The 22,490-nt window shown below is 41.4% G+C and overlaps 1 protein-coding gene across 4 annotated transcripts in view; it reads right to left on the reverse strand.

Annotated features, from left to right (window-relative positions):
* The window catches only part of kcna4 (potassium voltage-gated channel, shaker-related subfamily, member 4), an 82,245-nt gene that overhangs the window by 40,940 nt on the left and 18,815 nt on the right, over positions 1-22,490 (reverse strand). The gene's annotated exons all lie outside the window — the stretch shown is intronic.

Genomic DNA, 22,490 nt, shown 5'->3' on the forward strand with positions numbered 1-22,490 from the left:
AATGCAACCCTGGAACAACATCACATGGAGCCAATTGATCAAGTCTGACACACGGGGAGAGGCTGGTGTGCACAGGGAGAGCACTTTGACAACAATAAACACCAAAAAAGAAGAGAAACCTCTGCCGATGCTGAACAAAGTCTCCAACTGGCAGTCTCATCTGAAGACATCATATCTGTCACTTACATCTTCACATCCCCTGAACCTGCATTCATCTTAGTTTGATATTTGATCACCTCTAAAATCGAATTAATTCCTTGTTTAACAAAAGGAAAGCCTCTATGTTGGATTGATTTAAAGGAAATCATTTTTTTGGTTGAGAAACAGCTGATGCTGAGTCAGAGGGCTCCTGCAAAAAACTGCTTAACGTGATCTGATGTCATCCAACAGTAAAGATGAGATGTAAAATCCTTCTTCATAGTGTTATACACCACTGTCAGTGTTTCGGTGTGTGATAGACCTTCCATCTCATGGAGCTATTAGTAAAACTGGACCTCCTGGATTGTATTGTACACAATGACCAATGGAATGGAATAGCCCCTTTCTAGTCTTCCAGTCAGTCAAAGCGCTTTTTACTTGACGAGTCGCATTCACCCATTCATATACCACATACACTGGTGGAGGAGGTTACCATACAAGGTGCCACCCGCTACTCAGTTTAACACATTCACACATAGCCATTGGAAGCAATTTGGGCTTCAGTATCTTGCTCAAAGACACTTCGACATTTGGACTAGAGGAGCCAAACAGTGGACAACCTGCTCTACCTTCTTAGCTACAGCTGCCATGCTGCCCTTTTACATTTCAGTCCAGATGCCCAGGACAAAATATAGAATACTGGATCAAATTAAAAATAACTGATTATATTCAGTAATGTCCAGTTTGACTAATAGCTCCATGAGATGGAAGGTCTATCAAACACCAAAACACCGACAGTGGAGTATAACACTATGAGGGATTTTACAAAAGATACACAAAGCAAGCAGATTATTAAGAGATCTATGCATTCCTGAAATTGTGTCCTTTAAGATGACATTTGTAACGTCAAAGGCTGCGTCACTGCTTCAGTTTTCCAGCGGACCGTTCGAGCAAGTCCAGCTTCTCTGCTGCTAACGCTGCTGCCGGGATACAGCTGAGGAGACTGCTAATGCTATGTACTGGGACACTGCTAATGCTGCTTGCCGTGCTGCTGTAGCTCAGTCGTAACTGTAATTGATGCTGAGACTCTACTGACTGTGTGACTGCGTGACTGGTAGACAGCGGTGGGTGGCGCAACAGGCCAAAACACAAATTCAAAACATAAACGTGATTTGCGGACCGTAAAATTTTTTTTAAATGCGAATATTCTGGCTGTACTATTGTTGTCGGTGAGATCAGTATGTTATATGAACATTATTCCTTAGTCTCTGTGACATATTAGGAGGATTTTACGACTATTTGCTTTAGATTTCTTACATATAGCTCCTTTAACGGGAAAGAATTGTAGACAAGTTTGTAAAAATCTAGGGATGCATAATATTGGATTTTTTGCCAATATGCTGTTATGTAACAACTTGGTCGACTGATAACCAATATCAATATATCCACTTTTTTCCCTACCTAATTTTAGTAATCAGTAATCATCAAGTCTCTTCTGTAATGGATTAACATCAAATTATACATGCACGCTCTCTTCATGATGGCCCACCAGCAGAATGGAGACATGAAATACAATTCTTTTTTATTCATTCATTGTGCATATCAAAAAAAGCTTGTTGGCCGATTCTGAAAGTTCATTTTAAAGCTGATATTGGCCGATACAGATGCCATGCCGATATTAGCGTGCATCTGTATTAAAATCTGATGCTAAAACTTGTAAAACTTAAACTGAATGCCACTATTTTTTTTTAAATGCTTGTTGCCCCTTTTTATTGTTGCCAAGCCCCTCCGTAGCCTGACCCTCCTTTGAAATCCATCTGCAGTTTATGTTATTTTATTTATTTCACAGTAAAAAGTAGCTAAAATGTTGAGGCAGAGGGTACTTGCTGTAGCTCTGGTTGAGGGTGAGAGGCTGTCAGCAAATAGTTTGTTGAGCACTGGGAAACGGAGATCGTCCAGAGACTCATCCAAATCAAGTCTGCCATCCCTGTTGACCTTGGCCAACATCAGTTTGCATACCGAACTAATAGGTCGACAGAGGATGCTGTCATGATGGCGCTCCACACAGCCCTCACTCACCTGGACCAGAGCAACACCTCTGTAAGGATGCTGTTTGTGGATTTCAGCTCCGCATTCAACACAGTCATCCCCCAAAAACTGGTCCTGAAACTGAGCAACCTGGGCTTAGGCAGTTCACTGTGCGCATGGATATTGGACTTCCTCAGGAACGGACCTCAGCACGTCAGGATGGGAGATCGCACTTCCTCCGCACTCATCCTGAACACTGGAACACCACAGGGGTGTGTCCTCAGCCCCCTCCTCTTCTCCCTCTTCACCCATGACTGTTCCCCCATCCACCCTACAAATACCATCGTCAAGTTCGCTGATGACACCACCATTGTAGGACTGATTAGGAACAATGACGGGTCAGCCTCCATAACAACCTGGACCTCAACACAGCCAAAAGCAAGGAAATTATTGTGGATTTCAGAAAATCCAAAAAGACTGAGCCCCCCACCCTCTCCATCAAAGGAGAGGAAGTGGAGAGGGTGGAGAGCTTTAAAGTCCTTGGTCTCCACATTTCGGCCAACCTCACCTGGTCCGTCCACACCTCTTATCAGGTGAGGAAGGCCAACCAGCGACTTTACTTTACTACTTAGATCATCGGGACCACCTGTTGTTGTGACCACCACAGAAGGCCCGCCTCTCAAGTCAACCGATTGGACTATGGGAAAAAAGAGATTACGTGGGACGCTTTTTCACTCTGACTTAATGTCTCTTCAACTCAAGGAGGTCAGAGCGCTCTGACAAAAACGCCAGGTGCGTAGAGCGCAGAAATCTGAGGCAGAAAGCAACGCAAAAACAGCGAGCAAAAAGCTTAATTCTCATAAAAAACAATTACAGAAAGCCGCCTCCAGCTGCTGAAACGCTTTCTGTGTGATCAGGGCCTTCGTCAGTTTTCCATGATTAGCATGTAGCTTCTCTGGAGGACAACAGGAGCCGAGGCTAAAATAGTCTGCAGTGGAAAAGCTTTTATCAGTGGTTCATATCAGCACAGCCACAGAGCCTGCTCCCTGACTGTATTCTGAATAGATATCTACATTTCCCAACAGAATGTAGAGAACGTCCGGTTGCAGTATCTGTGCCAGTTTACATGTACCAGGATATGCTGCTATTAGTGACTCATGGTACCATGTAGCAGGTGCATCACTCACTGTAAGACTGTAAGACAACATGATGTGTAAAGTCTGGTTTGTATTCATAGTAATTTTTCAGTCTCTGAACATAAAGTCTCAGTGTAAGGCACTGGAATTAAAATGACTCCTCAGTCAACAGATTTTTGTTTTGTTGTTATTTTACTATACCTCCCTTTTTTAATATTACAGTGCATAATGTATTTTGTTCGCATTTGTACACGATTGCACCATTTTAGCTGCAGCAGCCACCACCAGAATTAACAAGCAGAACCAAGGTGGGGTCTTTTTTGAAACAAATCCCGTCCCTGGCACAGCAGGAAATGCTGTACCTATTTTTAACCACAAACATGCAGTTTTTCAGCTGGGACACATGGGAGGGCTCCAATTAGCTCACAGGAAACCCACAGAGGCAAACACTGAGATAACTAATAATATGTCTTTCCCCGCATGCTGACACACTGCACCAGAAGGAAGGAAAGAAAAAACAACTCATCATGTCTCGAAAGATCTCGGTTCGGGAGGATTCCTGATTATAAAATGTTGAAGTAATGAAAACTGACATTTTAGTAACAGTTTGACAGGAAAGAAACAGCTTCTTGTTGTTGTGCGTTCACACTCTTCTGCAGCTGATATGAATTTATTCATTTTGAATAATTTCGGATAAACTGCTACTCAAATCTGTTGAGATACAAAACGCCTGATGAATGAATGCATCAAGTATTTCACTCACATTGTCTTTCATTCATTGTTTAACTCACCCATCATTAGTTGACGCTGTTTTTCTCATTCATTCGTCCACCTCTTCTTTCTTTCACACTCTGTCATCCATTCATTTATTCCCTTTCCTTTCATTCACAAACTCATCTACTGACTGATCTGCTGATTCATTCACTCATCCCTTTATTCTTACCCAATAATTCTTTCTTTAAATTATCAGTCATTCTTTAGCTACTTTATTCATTCATTCAGTCATTCATTATTACCTTATTCTCTCCATACACTGTCTCTCACTTACTAAATTAATCAATTACTTCATTCATTCATTGATTCAATCAGTCATTCTTAAATTCATTTGCTTTATTCATTCATGCATTTAGTCATTCATTCACTGATGGGCTGGTTGACTAATTATTGCTGATTGATTGATTTACAGACATAATTTACTCACTCACTCATAATTTATTTTTTATTTTATGCACATCCATCCATCCATCCATCATCCATCCATCCACTCAATCAGTTATGCAGCTGTTGATTACTGACAAATGTATTTACTTCATTCACTCATTCATTACCTTCCTCCCTCCATACACTCACACCTCCTTCCTTCCTTCCTTCCTTCCTTCCTTCCTTTCTTCCTTCCTTCCTTCATTCATTCATTCAATCAGTTATGCAGGTGTTGATTATTGACTACTTTATTCACCTCATTCACTTATTCATTAGTGTTATCTTCCCTCCACACCTCCACACATTGGCAACGAACTTTGTTTGTTCGTTCGTTCATTCATTCATTCATTCATTCATTCATTCAATCAGTTATGCAGTTGTTGGTTACTAATTTAATCACTTCATTCACTGATTAATTATTACCTTCTTCCCGCCATAAACTCTCACACTTCCTTCCTTCCTTCCTCCCTCCCTTCCTTCCTTCCTTCCTTCCTTCCTTCCTTCCTTCCTTCATTCATTCATTCATCAGCTCCTTTATTCATTCATTCATTCATTCATTCAGTTATGCTTTTGTTGATTATTGACCACCTTATTTACCTCATTCACTCATTCATTATTACCTTCTTCCCTCCACACACTGTCTCATACTTTATTAATTAATCACTTCATTCATTCATTCTTAAATTTATTTAATTTATTAGTTCATGCATTTGGTCATTAATGCACTGATTGGCCACTTACCTAATTATTGCTAATTTATTTATAAACATAATTTACTCACTCATTCACTCAGCAACTGATAAGTTGGACCAGATTAATGATCTCACCATTCTTTAACTCTTCTGAAGTGTGAGGAGAGTTTTAGTGTGTGTGAATCCTGATAATCCAGAGTTTACTCATAGTGGTTAAAATAAAACATCTGAGCTCTCTGAGTGTTTGAACGTTTCACAAAGGTTTCGTCTGAATAAATAACCGCTGCGTCACGAGCTGCTAGTTAGCTCAAATGTCTTCAGCTAAATCAATAATAGCCTCAGTATTGGAATCTGCAGCTTCGTAACCTCACCCTCAAAAATCAATCCTGCCCGAGCTCGATGCTCGATACAGATACAGATTGTTGCATTCAAGTTCAGATGAATTAAATGTGGTGCAAAATGTCAGTATCATAAACACTGCCAGGTAAAACAGCTAAGATTATTAATTAGCGAATATGGTCTGAAAGAAGAGATTAAAGATGATTTTATCTGCACTGATGACAGATTTACCTAATTGTCTTCGTCACAGTTAAACAGGCTGTAAGAAGACGGTTCACACCTTGTGCAGTTAAAGACTATAAAATGTAATGTAATCTAAAGTATAGATGCTGTCCTGAGATGTCATAAAAACGTGGGCCTGTGGAGACATCTGAATTATGTTAAAATGACAGGAATGGTATAAAATTTAATTCACTGTAACTTGTTCTGTGTTGTCTAACATTTAGGCCAAACAACACTCTGCAGTCTATTTTCATTCAGTCGTCTAAAGCCTCATTTTGAGACATTCTCTGTGCAGCAGATATGATTTACAGAAGATCTCTGGCCCACACAAAGAGATACTGTGGCTGCAGGAAAAATCAACAAATCAACCATTTGTTAACAGTGAAAAATTAAATGGAATTTTCCATCAGTGCTGTGGTAGCAATTTAAATCTGCCAACTGCAGAGTCTAATGAAGAGGCAGAAAACCATGACTGTATAAAACCAGAAGTTGGCTGTAGGGAGAAAGGATTTACTGTTAGTGGCCTGAGAAGTAAAACAAAAATCCTAAAAGAGGACGTTGTGGTTTCTCTGCGAAATCCAACAGACGTCAGTGAAAGGCTTCCAAAATAGCTGCGTGGACCTGGCCCAAGGAAAATGAAACTGCAAAGTCCCTTGAACATAAAGACGTTTTTTACCCTGGGAGGTACGAGCGAAGCCAAAACTGGTAACAGTTGTCCACCGGGAGAATTATTTCCATATCCTGTTTTTAATAACATGTCAAAGCATTCGCAAAATTAACCACCAAATATATGAAAACATAACTCTTCAGAAAAGCAGGCCTGGCAGTGTTGTATTGGCACCCTGCCTCATCATTAACTGATGTCAGATCCATGAGAGGATAAACAAATGAACAGGATGAAAGTTCAGACAGTTTATTATTCAGGCCACTGAAAATAGCTGTTAACCCATTTTACATTCACACTATCTGTGTCCAACTACTTCCAGCACTTTTAGGTCATAGGTTAGAATATTTTTGACTGGTTACACATGTCAGTCTGGAGGTAAATTTTGTCACTCTTCAGTTTGCTGCACTGAGCACCACCCAGATCTGGTGGCAGACAGACAGCTGGCAAACCATGTAAACATGCCAAAATATACAGCCTCCAGTCTACACTGGTTAGTTACCTTTTACATATTAAAATAGATACATCCGTTTCAAATGTTGTAAACGCCACTGCCCTCAAACTTCCATTTGTACTTTATGATGCACACATACAGCCAGTAGGTGGCACTAAAGTGCAGAGTCAAAAGTTTAACACAACAACAAACAAGGCGACAGTAGAGGAGGTCGTAATATTGTACTTTTAAATAGACGGAGTGTTACAGAGCTACGAAAAATTCGGGACTGTCCCGAAATCTAAGCAGTTGTCCCGAATCCTGCCCTAATTGTTGCGAAAATTACACTAGAGCAGAGTCTGGAGTAGTTACTGCCTGATAAAACATTAAAAACTGACCGAAGTGGTTGAGTCGTCCTGCAGCTCCCGTCAGCGGCAGCCGTTCCTACATGAATTATGGGTGTTGTAGTTTTTAAAGTGTGTACAGCAGTGGCGATGAAGTAGATGAAGAGAGCGCAAGTTGCAGCCGCGAGGACAGGGAAAGCGCAGACAGCCACGAGAAGGAGTAATTTGCAAGTTGCAGTGCAGCCTCTTGTTCTAACTGTTCAAAACTGTTCTACAAACTGATACGCCTGTAACGAATGTACCATACATCTTTTATTTTGTTAGCTTTTATTTTTTATTGAGTTTAAAGAACAAGTGGACTTACATTGGTCAATGACATGTCATGATAGTCAAGCAGTATGTGTAAGCTTTAGAAAACGTGCAAGGTAAAATTAACCCAGAGTATGGACAGGAGGCCCCGTACATCTTCGTTTCTAACATTGAGTATAAATGAGCCTATAGCTAGTCATGACCGCTTTGCACTGTGCACTAGCTGAGTCAGGTTGGAGCTTGCTAGCAGCGCCGCTCATTTGATAATTACTGTTAGCAACGCCCTCCTGTCCCAACAAAAAATTGGAAACATTGTGTCCAATGCCGCTCTACCCCCAGGTCACCTCGGTGAGAAAGGGGCCTAATTTTGAGGCACGAACATCTTTATCTTTAACTATCACTGTTAGCTCTGTTAGCACTGTTAGTATTGTCAGCACAGCTAGTGGTGCTAACAGAGTTAACATCGCTAAAGGGTTTTGTGACTCAAAATGAAGCCACTTACCCACCTGGGCTACCTTCGGGAGGAGACCGGGGGGTGGAAACCATATTTCCATAGCAAGGTCGTCCCACCATCAAGAAGGCAATAACAGGAGTAATCGTGAATGAGCAGCATGCTAGCTAGCTAGCTCCCGCCCCACCCAGCTAAGAATTTGAATTTCCAAGGATAGCAAAGGAATGAACTGCCTTACACTGCCGCTGATGAGCTTCCCCTGACATTCTTGCCCTAATCTCACTCCTCTTGCCCAATCTAACCAATCCAACCATCGAGGGGAACGAGTACTAGCCAGTCATAATGGGAGTAGGGTGGGTCATTCCTTTGCTACCCTAGGAAACACAAAGTCGCAACCCAGTTGGTGCACAGTGCAGAGCGACCAAGATTAACATTAGTTTAACAGTGGAGACTAGAGCAAAGCTAACAGTAAAATAAAAAGGCAAAACATGTACAGCACAAAACATTAAAATTTCACCACCTCCTCATGGATAGCGCTTTGAAATTTGGAGCTAAAGCTCACTGAGTCAATGGAGCTCAAGACCAAAAGGAAAGGCCTCTTGTATTTTACTTTGGGTGGGTTTTTTTTCTTAAAAATGAACAGGTTAATTTACGGTTAATGGGTGTCAAGCCATCGAAAGCAAAATTAACCAAAACTGACGTCCTTAGTTTGAAGGGCTGAAATGAAAAGACCACAACTATTCACCTGCGGCAGAGCATGATGCTAGACCCACACTCATCCATTTACAATATGCCTGGTCCACACGGGCTTATGCGGTGCCCACTAAATCTAATTTAGAGGTAATTACTTTATTTATACCAGGACAGAAAATAAAAATTAACCACAGCTTTCACCTCAAAAGAAGCCATCGAGAGCAGACTAATTGGAGAGGATCAGCAGAGAGACGAGGAGCAGAAAGCCATGATAACAAATTATCTGAATGAGAGGTGAAGGAGCATAAATAAATTTAAGACCGACCTACTGCAGTGAATGAAATCAAAAGGAAAACAGAAACTGTGGAAGCCAGTGGGAGGGTGTGTGTTGTGTGTAAGAGTGTGCGTATGATCAAAGAGGGAAGCGGGAGGGAGGGGGAGGCCGGGATGTGCCACTGAGGGAAACAGCCGAGTGGTTTGGTTAATCACGCAGGTCTCCAGTTTACATTCAACAGATATTTGCAGAAGACAGACAGAGAGGTTATTTGAGCAAACGTGGCAGCTAAAGTGAAAATTTGCACGAACATGTAAAGACCAGTGACTCAGTTCAACCACCATCTCACTGTTTTACTGTCCAGATGCTTCATCTTAAAGGGCCAGTGTGTAATATTTGGCATGGTTTATTGTCAATCTGAATCTGAATCTGAATATTCTACCCATTAATATGTTTATATAAGTGTATAATCGCTATAAAATAAAATTCGTTTGGTTTTCGTAGCCTTATAATTATGCTTTTACATATATATATATAGCAAGGGCCCTGCTTTAGAGAGGTTGCCATCTTGCGCCGCCATGTATGTACAGCAGACCGAGTGGACAATCCAGCCAGCCAGAGAACGCGTTTCGCCTGTATAAATGAACCAGTGAAGATAGCGGAAGGAAGGAAGAAGGAGGAGGAAACACCAGAGAGTGTTAGTAGTTCGTTGACAGAGAGTAGTGAAAAGTTTTTTTAGTTATAAAGTTTGCGAATGGACCACACTTACCACGCAACAGGAGAGAATGAACCCGAACCATCATCTGCGAGAAAAAGAAGACGCAACTTCACTCCTTGTGATGCACTCTCTGCAGCGCTTTTCCTCCTGATGATATATCTCTCCAATGATGGTAGCACCGAATCCCATTCTGTGCATTCAGCCTCTCTTCTCGCCCGCTCAGCACCCAACACATGGAGTTCCTCATCTGTATGCTCCGGCTCAAACAGGTATGGCTCTGGGTCTGTGTCCGCTACAAGAAACTCTTCAAAATCGCGTTCAAAGTCGTCCATTGCAGCTACTATAGTCCGGAGATATCACTAGGCTAAATAAACAGCTGAGCTCTGTTTACAGGCTACGCTGTCAGTCAGTGTGCGGGCTGGAGATTGAGCAGAGAGGGGAGGGGGGTCCCCACTTGGTATTGTAAACGAGAATGTGTGTATGGAGTGTGTGTGTTATGCCAGAAGAGTCAGAGTTTGGGACGGAGTCTTTTACCCCCTGGAGTGTTACCGGAGTTTTTGGAGTGCTCAAATAAACGGGCCTTTTTCCTGAACGCTCCTCTGGTCTCCTGCTCGTGAGGGATTCATTACAATATCGTAACATGGTTTAGATTTCTAAATAAACATTCACCTCGTCGCTAGATAGACCTACTCCTGAAAAACTCGTGCGCAAGGCTTTTTGTCCCTACGAGGCCACCGTCATTTACCCAACGGGAGGGGTGAGCGAGTGAGCCCTGCAATCTAGAATTTGACCACTGATGTCACTGTTTTCAACGGTTTTCAACCCATTTTACACACTGGCCCTTTAACACCACTAAAAAGTAAATTTTCTTATCAAACAGCATGTCTCTAATGGTGTGTCCACTCTAGAAATACATCCTCGTCTCCCACAAGTTACATTTATGTACATCTATTTGGTAACAAACCAGTTAATACTAACGGGAAAAAAATCACACAGGATGATGATGAGGTGAAATATGAGAGGCGGCAGAATGGCGTTGCTACATAAACGTTGTAACCACCCTCCGGTCTCCTACCAGGTAGCCCTGGTGAGTAAAGCCCCGTTTCCACCAAACACTTTCGGTATGGTACCTTTGGAACCAGCAGTAACCCTTCAGACTCTAGTGTTTCCACCGCAAACAGTACCCTTAAATGTGGGCGGGGTTGTTGTCACTCGCTGCTCCGTCCAGCACTCACTGTATTTCCTCATTACCGGTGACATAATTGAAAGTCTGCACCTTGTTTATCGTCCACAGAACGAGGCTGCATACAGATATTTTCAGAACAAAATAGAACAGGCTGCAGTGAGAGTCTCTCTCCATGGGATATTTAAAAATAGCTGGTTTGTGCATTAATCCTTCTCAGGCAAGCTCAGGGGTTTAGTGTTGCTGGAGCCCACAGGAACAACGCTCCGCTGCGCTCTTTCTTCTCCGAGTGAGGATTAGAATATATGCAGCTCACATAACTCGGTCGAAATTAATATATATAAACACTTGAACGCTCATTACTAAAAGTTTGTGTCATATAAAAACTAAAGTGATGGTCCAAGTTGTCACAGCAAAATTTAAGGTGTGTTGATTGACTGACGTTGTGAACTCATGCATTGAGTAAAATTACAAGTTAATGTTCCACCTTAAAAGTTACCAGCAGTTGGAAAAACAGCACCCTCAAAACCAGCCACAACTCAGCCCTGAGCAGAGTGACCGTCCTCTACTGACCAATCAGACTGCAGTGTTCACAGCTCCACCTTTTAGTACCAGATCTGTGTGCTAGGTACCCCAACAGAGGGGGACCAAAATTGTGGCGGTACCATCCACAACTTTTCACAGTGGAAACTGAAAAAATTGTACCGAACTAAACTGTAACGTACTGCTCGGTTGAAACGGGGCTTAAGTTGCTTCATTTTGAGCTGCAAAACCTTTTAGCATTGTTAACTAAGTCAACAGCACCAGCCATGCTGCTATGCTAACAGAACAAAAAATGCTAAAGGGGTTTGTGGCTCAATTTATGCAACAGTACCTATTGGGTCAGGGCAACATTACTAGCGGTAATCACCAAATGAGTCAAAGATGTTCTATAGCTATTTATCAATGGTCTCTGGCAGCACTGCTGGCTAGCGTTAGCTCCCACCAGAGCAGGTTGGTGTGCAGTGCAGTAAACTGAAGAGTAGCTAAATCAACCAAAAATTTTGTCTGCGGTTTACCAATTAACGGTTAACCTTTGACATCCCGAGCTGTAACCAATGATTATTTTCAATAAAGGCTAACCTGCTAGTTATTTTCTTGATTAATTGGCTCATCATGTAGTCAATAAAACATCAGATAACAGCGAACATTGTTCATCATAGGAACCTAGAACATGAGGCAATTGTCTGGCCAACAGTCTGAAAATCCAAAATATTAAATTCACTATAATGTAAGACCAAGAAAGCAGTTAAATTTTAGATTTGAAAACTCATTAGGGAGGTTAAGGGAAAGATTTTGGTCTTGAATTATTACAGAAACAGTGACTTGAAACATGAGACAAATGGGGTTTAACTTTTAACTGAAACCACAATCTTCCTGACTTTAACCAAAGTGCTCGAGTCAAAGTGATTTGAAAATGTAGTGCTTCCTGCACTACAAAAAAGGTGTCACTGAACATCATCTAGGCAGCAGTTATGTTTCCTGTCACGTTATTTGAAAAACAAATTAGTAGTATATAAACACAATCTCTCCTTCACAGTGTTAAAAACAGGAATGGAGATACAAATTATGGATAAACTGTGTAAGAATTGTTTGGTAGATATTTGAGTTGCAATGATTCCTCCGTTGGCCAGCTGCTGCTGCTTTGAATTAATTTCTGTAAAATGCTCTTCCCTCCCCTCAGCTCTCTATTTCTGTTTTCAGTGTCAAAGCTCTGCAGAGAGAGGCGACAGGGACAATGTGCAACACCCACTGTGATGTTCCTTTTATGAAGCTCCTTTAACCTTAACTAACCAGCAAACAATTACCTCATTATGGTGTTAAGCAAATAAGAGGTCTAAGATATCTAATGCAACATGATGAAATCAGGGAGAAACAGCAAAGGCACTGAAAGAGTCCCCACATACACATTACCTCAAAACCAACACAAATATAGCCACCATGCTGCGCTTCATGATAAAATACACTTTTCAAGCAGATCAATAACTGCAGAGTAAATCACCTGCATAAGCCATCAAGCCATTTATTATCTATACTCAAACCAAGGACCTTCTTGCTGTGAGATGATAGTGCTAAACACTGAGCCTCTGTGCCATCCCACATGACAACTATAATGTACTGACGCACAAAGAAGAAGATGTACTGTAGACCGAAAGAAAGTGAGGAGTTCCTCCAGTCGCTGACAGAAATGAGTTCTGACACTGAAGCTGAACATCAGCGCTCACTGAGCGGGTGCTTGGCTGGCTTCCTTAGAATAATAATTAACAGAATAACAGAAGCTAAGGCAGTGAAAATAAAACCAGTAATCTTGGTAATACTTAAAACTTCTTTAATTTATCCAGCCAGAAAAAAATGTGAAGTTACATTTTTGACACTGTGAGATGTTTTCAGTCATAAGAGATTTTTTTTCTGCACCTGGCAGTGTCCTGTCGTTCTCAAGGATAGCAAAGGAATAAGCCGTCCTTAATCGCTCTGTGATTGGCCAGTACTCGTTGTCTTCGTTGGTTTGATCGGTTAGGTGTAGGTAAGAGAAGTGAAATTGGTTAGGGTAAGAATGTCAGGGTAACCAAATCAGAGGCAGAGTAAAGCAAGGTAAGGCAGGTCATTCTTTTGCTATCCTAGGAGACACATATTTGCATCCTTGGGACAATTGAAAATTGTTTGGGATGAAAAGAGATCTTCCCAGGATGCCTCTGGGACAAATGTGTTTTTATATGTATGTATAACTACTGCTTAGCAAATGATAAACTGAACTGAACGACTACAATGCAGTGCTTCTTCGTGCTGTTATACTAGGAAGAGAGGTTAGCTGTTAGCCGTTAGCAGCCGGTGGACAGCAGAGTTCTGCGGTGTGACCGGCTATGAGAGCTAACAGCTAAAATAGATACCCAAGCTGACAGAGCTAGTAGCTAACGGCGCAAAACACAGCAGGACTTTGAGTTTCTGTTCAGAGGAACATGAAGCGGTTAACAATGTACTGCAGTTAATTGTGACAACACAACAAGTGTACAATAAATAAATGTGCTGAAGTACTTCAGCTGAGTACAGTGTGGGGGTGAAGGTACTTTGAGTTTGGAGTCACAGACACTTCACATTAGTTTTTACATTCTGTCAAACTTCTCTCAGGGATGAAAGTAAGCAACTAGATCAATTTACTCTACTGTGTACTCAAGTACACTGCCAAAGTACTTGTACTTTGATAACAAAAGTGCTTTATATAAAGTGATACAAACCAATAATTATCTGCAGTTAACACAGATATAATCAAGATTATATTATTTTAACTTTTCAATATAGAGATAGTAAAATAAATATAATTATTTATTTCATGAAACATTTTAATGGTATTTTCATTTTGCCAACATAACCTATAGATGATGATAACAACGTAAAGAAAGAAAGGACTGTGATCTGAGAGACTGTAAGAGAATGTATGTTTTCATTCTGTTAATATCTTTTCATTAATTGAAGTGTCACAGTTAGTGCAGGCTGTGTTAAGTTGCCTTTTCTATCGGCTATTGTTTTGATATAAGTAGATTTAGGCTATCAAAAATGTGCTTTGGCCAACAGATTGTAGTGGCTTGGTGACGACTGGGGCCAGTACTTAAAGATATTAGCGTCTATCTGTGGCTAGTGTGACGAGACAAACACTAATCATGGACGTAAATAAATGTGATGAATGAATGGAGCACACATGAACGTACTGATGTGTATCTGCCTGCAAGCAGCCAAACTCTTACTGTTGTTTATTCTCTTTTCACAAACAACATAATTTCCCAACTGTGTTAGAATAAAACAGGCACAGGGTGAAAGTTATTGTTTGTGGCAATTTGCACTCATCAGTCTCACCTCCAGCCTCCTCCTCTCACTGTAACTCTCATCCCAGTGTCCTTACATGCGTATGAATAAGCACTACGGCATTATGGTACACAGTAGCCCTTGTGCACAATTACAAATCAAACCATTTACATGGATCGAGCTGAAGTGTGTGTGGGGGATCACGGTCTTTGCAGACCATGAAACTGACTCATCTTCATGTAAGCGAGTCAAGCCCCGGCATGCTGATTGGTTGCGTACAGCATTCGCATGTGCACACACACACAGAAATGAGTGCACACACACACAATGCACATACCCGCACACATGAACACACAGTGAGATACACCCCAGGCTCTTTAGAGCGAGCATTAGTCACTCCACATAAAAGCATCTAGTCACTCCAAAGCAGGAGAGCAGAGAGAACGAGTGGGAGACAAGGTCTGTAGAGGTCTGGTCATGGCAGCCATTTTCCAGCATGTACAATCGCTGCTCGGGCAGGACAAAAGCCGAGAACGCATTAATGTTGGAGAGTCAGGCTCAAGTTTACATAACTGTGATCGATACAGGAGGAGACGCCCCCCTGATCCAGGCTCATCTAGGATTTGCATTTTCCATGTCCACGCCGGCCTAGACTGACCATGGGGTGAAACTTGAGGTCGCCTGACTGTAATAGATGTTGACTGCACACGTGGCACTTACATAACTGGATATTAAATATCAGCATGTAACATTAACGGTTGTCTGACTGTCCAGAACAAGAGGAAAAAATACTTCTGCTGTACATGGCACTGAATAAGTCTGTGATTTGATCTGAATCTTGAAGTTGTCTCTAGTTAAAAAGCACCACAAGTGAGTACCGTGCGTCTGTAATGTCTGTTAGATAATGGTGATTTACTGCTCACTGACAGTGCTATCAAACTGTGTAAGATGTAATCACTGAAACATTTTGTCAAGCTGCTCTTATCTGACAGACCAAGAAGAAATGCAATAAAACCAAACAAGTTTTGGAGAAAAAAGATAGAAGCAGTGGAGGGACTGTTACTAATGTTCTCGACTGTGCAGCATGATATAATGGGTGATGAAGAATCAGTGTTCTGTTCAGTGCATTGAGATTTCCGTCTTCCTGCAGACACACAGCTTCTGGAAGAAAAGTTAGTAAATTGTAATAAACTGAGAACAAAGATTTCCAGTTAACGTACAGTTTATGTGACACCCATAGGCGAGATAGCTGCGGACCACTGTTGAGACCAAAAAAGTGAGGATTTTTAAAGTCACTTAGGGTGCTTTCAGACCTAGAGTTCACTTACTTTGGTCTGAATCAGGGACTAATTTTGTTCCAAAGTTGTATAATTGTCTAGAGTTGGTTTGTGTTCTGTTGAGCTGCTGTGAGTGAAGCCGACCCCACAGTGAGCCATCTGCACTTCGAAGAACATTTTTCTGGAAAGATCCTCAGTTGAAAATGTGTCTGCCAGCTCGTTTGATTGGTGTGAAAGGTGGTGGAAAATAGTTTGTCTCATGTCCATCGTCTTGCATGAATCGCCCAGTCAAAGAGAGATGATGAGCACTGAATGATTAATTTGCTGACATACAGTAAGCAGCGCATGTCAACATCCCAACAAGTCAACTGCTGTACCTTCAAGGGGAATTAACTTAAAGCTGCTCTAGTGGAGCTGTGAAGGACTCCTAAACAAGTTGACAGATAGATCACAGACCCGACATATTATTGAGCCTGACATTATCAGGCTGCTATAGCTGATGGGTTAGCAATCAGTTGCCTATTTACACATCCAGGAGACAAGGAGCAACATGAGCTTCCCATCTGAGTTGTGTATCTGTCCACCTGATGAATTCAGGTCTGATGTTGACTATAGCTGCATGATATGAGGAAGTACACAACAGTGTCTCTGAATATTGTGATAATGCAGGTCGTTCTCATTCCTAGGTTGTTAAATCTTGATGCTTTGACATGGCACCAAAGGCACCCTATAAGACCCTGACACTCTAAGCCGATGGTCTGCCGTACATAACAAACGTAATGTCTTTTACCCAGAACATGATCTTTTATCTTAATTAAGTTAGCCTAAGTTTTGTTCCCTATCAGATGCCAGGGGGCATGACTTAGGCCCAGTCCCATTTCTACCCCTTAAATCTTCCACTTGGTATTGAGTGCCATTGTTTGTGAGATATCCCTTGATGAGGGAAGTGAGAAATATTAGGGTAGAGATCTTTCCCTATGAAATGAGACACCACTTCATGCAAATCGGCATGGCCGACGTGCAGGCATACGTCACGCGTAGTAGCGACACAAGATACCGGTAGTCATTCAGGTTTAAAAACGGCTCCAGCGCTTGTGTTGCCTGTGCTATGTTTATTCTTCTCCATCTGATGAATCAACGGAGAAGAAATGCTGAAAACAGGAGGTGCCTACGACGTCTTCTAGTTCTGATTGATTTTGTTCGGGTAAGTCGATTTGTTTAAATATTCTGACTAGGGATGGGTCACGATTTTCGAATTTCTAATAGTCGTTTTATTTTTGAAAAATCGATTTTTTGAATGCGTCTATTACTATTCGCCGTCTTATTTCCCCCCTTTATTTGACATGCAATTCAGCTCCTAACCACACGAGGGCAGTCTAGGATTGCTACAGCGGTGTGAGATGGGCTACCAGCTAGTTTGATGCTCTTCTACAAACAGGAGAAACATGCAGAGACTACTACTCCGTGAGGAATGTCCGCAGTCATTCGGGCTTTCATAGTTGAGCGCACTTCCACGTTGTGGTTTCCTGTAAAAATGTCCGTGAAAAATCCCCGCGATGTGGAAAATACATGCCAAGCAGTCATCGGTGTGTGCGGACGTCCGTTCGTGCGGAGTCCGTTCCGCCCGAGTATGTTCGGGCCCTTAAAGATGAATGGATCTCTGTGTGTGTGTGTGGCTCCGGGGGGGGGGGGGGGGGTGTTATTCGAAAAATTGTCGAATAGTTGCCACGATTTTCTAATAGTGTTTTTGCTTGTGTTGCCCATCCCTAATTCTGACGTTGTGTTCAACCGAGTTGCTGATGAGTTTACGCTAGTCCAACCATCTGTTGTTTGTAAAGCCTATATTCCATCGTACAGTAACAAATTGTTTTCCAGAACTTGCTGAATTTGCTGACTTCGCAAGGTGTTCTGGGAGATTTCATCTTTCACTTCGTTGTAAGTGTGGGCCAGGGCTCCCTTGGAATCTATGGCAGGTTTTAAGTGTTGGAAACCACTTCCACTACCTCAGTTCTGTTTTGAGACACCACTAGCCTAAACGTGAACGCGCACAACCAAGTGCAAGTGGGTATTTCTAGGGGAAGTGTGGTATTTGACGACCTGGGAATACTTGCAGTAAAAAAACATGAAAGTGTACTCAGTTCTGTCTTTTGCTGCTTTCAGTTTACTGCTAAAATACAAGTTGCATGTTGTATTAAAAAATGAAAGGAAATTATTTCTAACATTCTTTTATTGATGAAACTGACTTGTACACAAAAGGTGCCAATAAAAAAAAGAATAATAGTCACATTTTAAAGTGCCATTTTCTACCTTGAACTAACTCAAAAAAATCCCTGAGTGCAGTATCGTAGTCTTTTGCAGTGTGTTTATGGCCCAGGTTGATATCACGATGACGCTAACAAAACCATATATTGTGCAGTGCTAATTTTACTATCCTTAGCTCTGTTTTAGTTTCCACTAACTCCAGAGAAATAACTGAGCCTTTGATTTTAACTTTCTCTGCCTGCTGTTTGTTGCAGGACAGGTTGTGTACAGTGGGTTTATAAAGTCGAGTCAGTTTTATTTATATGGCGCCAATTCACAACAGAAGTTAATGCAAGACGCGTATAGAGCAGGTCAAGATCACACACTATAATTTACAGAGACCCAACATTCCCCCATGAGCGAGCAAGGCGACGGAAGCAAGAAAAAAATTTCCCTTTAACGGGAAGAAACCTTGAGCAGCACCGGGCTCTGGGTGGGCGGCCATCTGCCTCGCCTCTATTAGAGCTTGTTTGCTGTAAATGGGATTGATGAGAGCAGTAAGATGGAACCATATAGTCAATTTTCAGTCTGTGCATCCAAAAAAAAAATCAGCTGACAGAAGCTGTAAAGCTCTGTAGAGATGCAGAGTTGGTTTTAATTCTCTCCCATTTGAATCAATACAAATAGCTTTTATTAATAAAGCTTTACTTTTGGTAGTATTCCTTATCATTACATGGAAAAATCTAAAAGTGGACGGACCAGTAGGCTCCTCCACAATGCTGCTTTGAAACATTTCAGTCTGGTGTTCAGGAAAAACTATATAACATGAAGTTAGTTACAATGTAGGATGTTGTCTAAGTTCAGGCTGCATGAGACGTACGTACGCTGTAGCCTAATATAGCAGGCCTACATTATTAATGTAATTTGACTCATCATTAGTCAGGGCCTCTCTAAAGCCTGTTATTTGGGTTACATTATTCAGCACCGTACGCTCAAAGACCTGATGTGTTGATTGAAAAACGCTCTGCAGTTGTTACAAACCTACAAGTTCTCTCCTGTTTCAAAATGTGACAGAGAGACTGAAGCATACATGCACTTTGCACAACAATTAGCAGCAGCACAAGTGTTACATCACATCCAGCCTGATGTAATATCATGCAGACAATGACAGCACATTAATGTGACGCGCCGCCAGACCCCGCCATCCCAATGTCATAGGCTTTGGTTCGTCCTACATGAGTCCTTGGTGCACAGGAAAAGGAGCATTTGTCTGTTGTCTAATCTAATCATGAGCATCCCGAGGTATTTTTAGACAAATTGTTTAACTGCACGTGGTCGGCATTTAACTGCAGGACTGATCCAACGACAGATTATGAAAACAAACTGTAAAATCAGATAAATCAATAATGGGTTGAGCCTTTTGACAAAGACGCCGTCCTGACTGTTAAGGTTTAAGAAAATCAAGAATATATTCAAACAACCTTCACAAAAAGAACGTCCTAAATAATTGTAAGCCATTTTTCACAAAGTAATTTCAGCTTTGACTCCATTGGCCCTCAGGTAACATGACGTAAAAAGAAACAAGATATTACCACATCTTTTAGCATACAGACAGTATCATGCCTAAACCCACGACTTCCGCTCCAAAAAGTGCTTTTCAGTGCTACAACCATGGATGTATAAAGAGAACTGGATGCACTGTTGGAGGTGGGGGTCCGTTCATTCCTATGAAACTTGTGCAGTGCCACAAAATTTCAACTTCCCACTTATAAAATTACCGTAATCTTCTGCATAAATGGGCCCACAGAGCAAGTGCACCTGAGATTTTGACGGCCCAGCCACCAGCTTCCAGTTTAGCTCGTTTAGCTAACTTGAATGGGATAAAATTATCTATTCGTGCAGCTCTTCTAGACTTTCGAAATGTTACTGGACTGTTGGATCATATCCCGATAGAAATTAGTCCTTTCACAGGGGTTGTGGCACAAAAATGTATTCAATGTAAGGCTGCCCCCGACTAAGAATTTTCCTTGTTGACCATTAGTCGTCATTTCGGCTCATTAGTCGACTAGTCACCCGCATGGTTACGATATTAATTTAATTATTAAATGATATATTGTGGGCAGGGTAACACAATGGTTTGAGTTGAAGGTGTGAGAAAGAATAGTATCAATAACACTGTTAACACTGTGCTACATTACAGAGAAATACAAAACTGTACCAATGAACCTTCATTAATATAGGCCTATATTTTATCTCCAAGTGCACATCACACACTGAGCGAGCCGCCTGTTAATCACGCTGTGGGCTAATGGGCATGTAGCTACTTCCATGTTTCACATGATACGTCATGTTTGTAGTCGACCAATGAAGATGAGTTTACATATCACCTTGGGTTCGTCCTTCACCTTCTCAAAATGATCCCACACTTTGGATTTCCTGCCCGACATGTTATTAACTAGCCTGTGGAATAACCGCAGGCACCAGCCCTGGAAATGAACCTGACTCCTGTCTGACTGCTGAGCGTGGACACTTCCTGTGTCTGTCCTTTCAAATTAAAGTCCCACATGGTCCAGTCATATAGGTTTGGATTTAAGGCGCAGCTCCCATGTTTATTTGTTTGTTTATTTTCCCTTTGACTAAGCGACCAATGAAATCTTGGCGACTAATGACCTTTCTGGTCGACTAACGTTTGGTCTGCTGTTGGGGGAAAGCCCTGATTCACTGATTTACAGACATCAGAGCATGTGGACAACTTAAAGGGAAACTATTTTTCAACCTGGACCCTATTTTATCATGTTTTTGTGCCTAAGTGACTCATGGGAAAAACAATTTATGATATTGGTCCATTATTGAGAGAAAGTGCTGTAATCCCTGTGGACAATTGTGCACCCTCAATACACTTCAATTATATGTTCTTGTTTTTGTCACTGACATGCTCACATTGTCATTATAAGTGTAGAGACTTTTAACAAAAGGTCTAAACAAGCCACTGAGGAGCAAACAGATGGTCTTGTTCCTGAGATGTGTTGTGTGCTAACAATACACCAATGTCCAGTGTGCTTTATCTCTCTGGATGTGCCGATCCATTTATTCTCAATACAGTGCTTCCCATTCCACACACCTGATTCTCATTACCTGGAGCTCACCTATATCCGCTTCACACATGAATGCTCCACCCTGTGTTCAGTTCAATAACTGCATGTGTATATTTATATTTACCTTGTTTAGTTAAGGACAGAATAAATGAATAAAACTAGATTTTTGCTCCAACAATAAGTGTCTGACAACATAACGGAAAACACCCTACAGAGAAATGAAATGTTTCTTGAATAAAGAGAAGTCTTGTTCTGAAATGTCGTGAGAGATGACTTGTTGGAGGAAAAACAATGGTGGAAATGTTAGTGAAAGTTGGAGAGAGGAGTGCTGGGATGAATTTGTTGTGCTGGAGTGCAGAAAGTGTAAAACTGTCAGTACCGTAGCTGCATTTTTAGCAGATTTTAACAATGTAGAAAAGTCTGAGATTTCAGAACAAGATTTCTCCTTGAGCGGGACTTACACACAATAACAAACAGTCTGCATCAGCGAAAGGTAAGGAAAACATTTTATTTGTTTTCCTTAATGTTGTCTTTAAATAACAATCTGAGCCTGTCAGTGACAAAAACAAGCACTTTTAGTGGACGTGAATTGACGGTGCACAGATGCCCACAGAGATTACAATGCAGCCTGTTTGCCTGCTGCTGCTGCTGCTGCTGCTGCTGCTGCAGAGGTCTCTCTTAATACTGGACCAGTTTTTAAGAATGTCTCCATGAGTCACTTAGACACAAAAACATGGGAATTAGAGTCCAGGTTAAAAAATACCAGTGTTTCCTTCTGATTATGTCTCAGCATCGGGCAAACTTTCCTAACATTAATGCTGACTAATGCCATCCATAAAGATTATCTGCTTTCCTCTGCACTCTGATTCACCTGCAGTGACCAGTATCAGAGTCAGGGAAGCTGCACTGTTAATTTTATTGCTCTGTCATTTTCCATAATCCTTTTTTCAAAGCATCATTCTTTAAGACTGGGTTTAATTTGAATAAACACCTCCTCAGCATGAGACTGCAATCCGAAAGCTCAGGGACTTCAAACGTACACAAATCAGCTTCATGTATATATTCCCGAGCAGCTGCAGATCAGCGATAGGCTTTCTAAATGGTATTCATGAAGCTTGTATCTGCAAAAGCCAAATAAAAAAAAAGAAATGTATGCTAATTTGTGCGAGCTGATGCAGACACTGACACTCTACAGGCACAGAGTAACCTGGAGGAA

This window comes from Epinephelus fuscoguttatus, linkage group LG2 (assembly GCF_011397635.1).
Source record: "Epinephelus fuscoguttatus linkage group LG2, E.fuscoguttatus.final_Chr_v1".
NCBI lineage: Eukaryota > Metazoa > Chordata > Actinopteri > Perciformes > Serranidae > Epinephelus > Epinephelus fuscoguttatus.